Source organism: Somniosus microcephalus, chromosome 3, assembly GCF_052327205.1.
Source record: "Somniosus microcephalus isolate GS21.2 chromosome 3, FLI_Smic_1.0, whole genome shotgun sequence".
Classification (NCBI taxonomy): Eukaryota; Metazoa; Chordata; class Chondrichthyes; order Squaliformes; family Somniosidae; genus Somniosus; species Somniosus microcephalus.
Genome location: NC_140989.1, coordinates 8,553,367 through 8,559,366, shown reverse-complemented (window position 1 = coordinate 8,559,366; position 6,000 = coordinate 8,553,367). Strand labels below are relative to the sequence as shown.

At 50.9% G+C, this 6,000-nt stretch overlaps 1 protein-coding gene across 1 annotated transcript in view; it reads left to right on the top strand.

The window, feature by feature from the left end:
• Positions 1-350: 350 nt before the first annotated feature.
• Positions 351-6,000, top strand: part of LOC147120823 (protein-tyrosine kinase 2-beta-like) — a 389,336-nt gene continuing 383,686 nt past the window's right edge. The window contains exon 1 of the mRNA XM_085978989.1: positions 351-450. The gene's annotated coding sequence lies outside the window, so the exon portion shown is untranslated. The remainder of the gene's footprint in view (positions 451-6,000) is intronic.

Genomic DNA, 6,000 nt, shown 5'->3' with positions numbered 1-6,000 from the left:
AATGTTCTACGTGATTTTTTTGAGTCACTTCCACCCTCTCCAAAATACTGCTTTCAGATGTAAGTCTCAGCATGAGGTCCTTATCAGCTTAAACTTAAAAAAACATATCCCTTGGCTGCGAATTCCAGAGAAACACCGAATACTTATTCACCCACGTGAACTACACAATGACTTTGGGGCGTTGTCCATCACGAAAATGAAGGCTGCATATTTTGGTTGTGTTACACATTGTCTGAGGACGAGGAACTGGCTCCAAAACATGCCTTCAGAGGCTGAGCTTCTTTTAAGAGCTTTAAGGTAAGGGAGTCTCAAAGTACCAGGAAGTAGCTGGTGGTTCTTGAGGGGCGTGGTGTTCTGTGACAGGCAGCTTTTTTTTTCTGTTAAGGGTTCCTCTGTGACAGTGTTCACCTGCAGCCTTGAGCTTATGTCAAGGAGCCGTTGGGAATCTTGGTGAGTAAAATTCTAGAACAAAGGTAAACTAGGAGGGCCACGGTTTGTGGTGAAATTATGTTTATATTAAGGGCTGAATCCAGGTGCTCACTCACTCAACAGCTGGTCAATACTTGAACATTGAGCGAAGGCTTTGAATCAGGAAGTGGTCTGTTCTGTACTGCACCGGCCCTGCCTGCTTTGCCTCCAGGGTTAGGAATGTATAGATGCCAAGGGCAAGCGCTTAACCTGAGTTAGACTTTTAGTCAAAAGAATGCAAAGAACAAAGAGCAAGATCCATTTTATTGCTCGGAGGGGTGCGTGTTTTCAAAGAGGTGGGGCAAGGAAACAAAACTGGTTTAAGAAAAGAAAAATTGTTTTTTTTGGGCTGAAGTCTGTGTTTGGTACACGCGATGTGACAGCGTTGGGACTTTTCGGAGAGCGAGTCTGTGGGAGGTGGTCACTTTAGAAAAACTGACAATGTTTTGGTGAAAGTTCTCTGATTAACCAGCGCTGCTGGGCAGAGGTTACGGTTAGCTTGCCATGCTCTGTGACGCTGCCACTCCCGTGGGAGACAACGGCAACAGCAACTTACATTTATATAGCGCATTTAATGCAGCAAAACGTCCCCGGGTGCTTCACAAGACCAATATATGTTTGACACTGAGTCACAGGAGGAGATATCAGGACAGGTGACCAAACGCTTGTTCAGAGAAGGAGGTTTTACGGAGCGTCTTAAAGGAGGAGAGAGAGACGGAGAGGTTTAGGGTGGGAATTCCAGAGCTTGGGGCCCAGGCGGCTGAAGGCACGGCCGCCAATGGTGGAGCGATTATAATCAGGGATGCGCAAGTGGTCAGAATTGGAGGAGCGCAGATATCTCGGGGGTGTTGTGGGGCTGGAAGAGATTACAGAGATAGGGAGGGGCGAGGCCATGGAGGGATTTGAAAACTAGGATGAGGATTTTAAAATTGAGGCATTGTTGGACCGGGAGGCAATGTAGGTCAGCGAGTACAGGTTGTTACCTATTCCCACCACTCCCCCAAATCTGTCTAATTTTTGCACCAATGCCAGCTTTAAGAGAGTTACAAGTGAAGTGAGAAACTGATCAGAAATATGCACAAAAGTCCATTCAAAACGCCAATGAGCTTAAATGCCCACAGGCGGGCAGACTCTGATGAGTGGGAGAAGCAAGTTACACTTATTAAGAAGACATTTTTTGAAGTGGTGTAACCTGTTGAGCACTAATTATTTTGCCCCTCCTTATCTCTGTAACCTCCTCCAGCCCTACAACCCTCCGCGATCTCTGCGCTCCTCCAACTCTGGCCTCTTGAGCATCCCGGTCTTAATCGCTCCTCCATTGGTGGCCGTGCCTTCAGCTGCCTTGGCCCTGAGCTCTGGAATTCCCTCCCTAAACCTCTCCGCCTCTCTACCCCTCTCTCCTCCTTTAAGACGCTCCTTAAAATCTACCTCTTTGACCCTGCCCTAATATCTGCTTATGTGGCTCGGGGTCAAATTTTGTTTGATAATCGCTCCTGTGAAGCAACTTAGGACATTTTACTACGTTAAAGGCGCTATATAAATACAAGTTGTTGTTGCAAGTATTTGATTCTAACTTTGGTCAGTGACCACGGCAGAGTGTGTCAGGTCTCTGGGGAACTCTAATGGTGAGGGCAAGTGGTTTGTTTTGCTGTGGAGATCAGCGTTTACCACAGCGAGGGTGGCTTACTGGCTGAGTACTGCAGATTTATATCAAATTTTGTAGAGATAGTGAACATACTTATTTCTGGTAGATTTTAACAATAACCTGGGTTGTTTTCCCTTGAGTTTAAAAGATTAAGTGTTGATCTAATCGAGGTGTTTAAAATAATAATAGGTTCGGTAGAGAGAAATTATTTCCTCTGGTGGAGGGAGTCCAGAACAGGGGGGCAGAACCTTAAAATTAGAGCCAGGCCGTTCAGGGGTGATGTCAGGAAGCACTTCTTCACACAAAGGGGAGTGGAAATCTGGAACTCTCTCCGCAAAAGGCTGTGGATGCCGGGGGTCAATTGGAGCGCTCAAGACCGAGATCGATAGATTTTTATTTGGGATATGGAGCAGAGGTGGGTTAATTAGTGTTGAGAAACACCCTTGATCTAATGGAATGGCAGAACAGGCTCGAGGGGCTGAATGGCCTCCTCCTGTTCCTGTGTAACAGGCTGGAGGGGCTGAATGGCCTCCTCCTGTTCCAGTGAAACAGGCTCGAGGGGCTGAATGGCCTCCTCCTGTTCCTGTGTAACAGGCTCGAGGGGCTGAACGGCCTCCTCCTGTTCCTGTGTAACAGGCTCGTGGGGCTGAATGGCCTCCTCCTGTTCCTGTGTAACAGGCTCGAGGGGCTGAACGGCCTCCTCCTGTTCCTGTGTAACAGGCTCGAGGGGCTGAATGGCCTCCTCCTGTTCCTGTGTAACAGGCTCGAGGGGCTGAATGGCCTCCTCCTGTTCCTGTGTAACAGGCTCGAGGGGCTGAATGGCCTCCTCCTGTTCCAGTGTAACAGGCTCTAGGGGCTGAATGGCCTCCTCCTGTTCCTGTGTAACAGGCTCTAGGGGCTGAATGGCCTCCTCCTGTTCCTGTGTAACAGGCTCGAGGGGCTGAATGGCCTCCTCCTGTTCCTGTGTAACAGGCTCGAGGGGCTGAATGGCCTCCTCCTGTTCCTGTGTAACAGGCTCGAGGGGCTGAATGGCCTCCTCCTGTTCCAGTGTAACAGGCTCTAGGGGCTGAATGGCCTCCTCCTGTTCCTGTGTAACAGGCTCGAGGGGCTGAATGGCCTCCTCCTGTTCCAGTGTAACAGGCTCAAGGGGCTGAATGGCCTCCTCCTGTTCCAGTGTAACAGGCTCTAGGGGCTGAATGGCCTCCTCCTGTTCCTGTGTAACAGGCTCGAGGGGTTGAATGGCCTCCTCCTGTTCCTGTGTAACAGGCTCGAGGGGCTGAACGGCCTCCTCCTGTTCCTGTGTAACAGGCTCGAGGGGCTGAATGGCCTCCTGTTCCTGTGTAACAGGCTCGAGGGGTTGAATGGCCTCCTCCTGTTCCTGTGTAACAGGCTCGAGGGGCTGAACGGCCTCTTGTTCCTCTGTAACAAATCATTTCCTACAAAACTTGCCTTTGCGAAAGGAGAAAGCTTGATAGCAGAGGTGGCCAGCTTCAGTGCACCCACGCTGCGCCTTCCTGCAGAGCAAGATCCAAATCCATGTTATAGGACCCTAATCGTGAGGTTCTGATGATGTCCTAGATGGTGAGAATGATGCTTGATGAGTTTATGGTCATCAGAATGCTCCCTAAAGAGAGAATTTACATTTCTACAGCACCTTTCATGTCCTCAGGACGTCCCAGAGTGCTTTATAACCAATGAACTCCCTTTGAAGTGTAGTCACTGTTGTAATGTCGGAAACATGGCAACTAATCTGTGCACAGCAAGGTCCCACAAAGAGTAATGAGATAAATGACCAAAAAGTCTATTGTGGTGGTGGTTGAGGGATAAATGTCGGCCAGGACAATTGGAGAGTTCCCTGCTCTTCTTCGACTAGTGCCATGGGATCTTGGCCTAGAAATTCAGTTGTTTGCGCCAGCTGCTAGCGCCTTAAGAGGAGGAGAAGTGGGGCGCTAAGCGGCTAGCGCCCGAACGCGGCGCGATCTGCGCCTCTCGCGAAATTCAGTTAAGATTTAGCGGCGGTGCAAAACCTTTGCAAGGGCTCAGCTGCGCGCGCAGATCCTGACGTCATTTCATGGTGCAATGCCCTTTGTGCGCCCCGAACCGGAAATTCAGTGGCGCCGCCCTTCTTTGCGCCTGGCGCCCCCAGCGACTGGTAGAGGGGAATGGTTCCCAGTCGCTGCGGGGCGCGGGGGGTGCTATTTAAAGGGGACTCCTCCTGCATTATAAGTGGCTGCCATTTTGTGCCAATCCTTCTGTGTGAGAAACGGATATTTGGAGAGAGACAAAGGCAGAGAGCTTTCTGCTTTGACTCAGCGCTCGCACAGGTACTTCTGGCTTCAGGCCAGAGCTTTGCACTTGGATTTCACTTTCAGTGCCATAGCCTTGAGTCGCCACATATAATGGGGGCTGCAATGGGTGGAAACGTTGGCTTACTGCATTGCATTCAAAGGGCTCAGAGACGCCGTGAGAGAGTGCCAGTCATGGCCAGGCGGAGAAGGGCCAACAGGCGTCGGCACAGGAGGCCTTACCCACCCAGGGTATACCGCCAGCAGTTCTCATATCTGAACATGTCTGAGGAGCAGTGTGTTCGGAGGCTGCGATTCAGAAGGGAGGTGGTCACTTAGATCTGCCACCTGCTTCACAGAGATCTGCAGCCACAGCTGAGGAGCAGGATGTCTCTGTCAGTGGCAGTGAAGGTGACGGTGGCTCTCAACTTCTATGCCACCGGCTCCTTCCAATCCGCTACTGGGGACATTGCCAACATCTCCCAGTTCGCGGTACATTGCTGCATCCGCCAGTTGACCAATGCCCTTTTCAGAAGGAGACGTCAGTACATCTCTTTCCCCATGACCTTGGACAAGCAGCAAGAGCGTGCAATGGGATTTGGAAGAATAGCAGCCTTCTCCATGGTCCTGGGCGTAGAACTGATGAACCAGCAATGGTCAGGCCTTGCTTCAGGGCTGCAGTGTGCAGGGCATGGCAGCCAAACAATTCCACCCTCCCCCTTTAAGAGCTGACCGACGCCAGCGTGTCTGCCTTCAATCAGCAACTCGCCGCACCTGCGCTGCGCCCGCCCTCGGTGTTAGCGCCCCGGATCGCCGGCTTAGCGCCTAATGATAGCCGTGCATCGCCTGCTTTAGCGCAGCAGCAACCTCTTGGGGCGATGCAACTGAATATTGGCGAAGGTGGCGCTAAGTTGCGCCGGGCGCAAAATTTAGCGAACGCCCGGCTGTAGCGCCCCAAACGTGGCTATACTGAATTTCTAGGCCCTTGTATCTCCACAAGAGAGTAGACAGGGCCTCAGCTGAACATTTCATCCGAAAGACGGAACCTCCAACAGCACATCACTCCCTCAGTGCTGCCCTGATATGTCAGCGTGTTTTATGTGCTCGAATCTTTAGGAATGAGATTGTGCAACAATCTATAACCAGTTGGCAGCCTTGTTTAATTTCTTCCTCCTGATCTTCTTTCTTCCTCTCCTAAAGATAATGGATGATGCTGGGGTTTATCTCCATGGCTTTGGTACCCAGACCAAAAGGCCATTCTATGATGAAGAACCAAATTAAGGAGTGTAGACAGGCTATTCAATTATGAGCGAGAGTGAGTGAGTGAGTGTGAGTGAGTGAGTGTGAGCGAGTGTGAGTGAGGAAGTGCGAGAGTGCGAGTGTGAGTGAGTGTGAGCGAGTGTGAGTGAGGAAGTGCGAGGGTGAGTGAGGAAGTGCGAGGGTGCAAGTGTGCGCGAGGAAGTGCGAGTGTGAGTGCGTGAGTGTGAGCGAGGAATTGTGAGAATGCGAGTGTGAGTGAGTGTGAGTGAGTGTGAGTGAGGAAGTGCGAGAGTGCAAGTGTGAGCAAGGAAGTGCGAGTGTAAGTGAGTGTGAGTGAGTGAG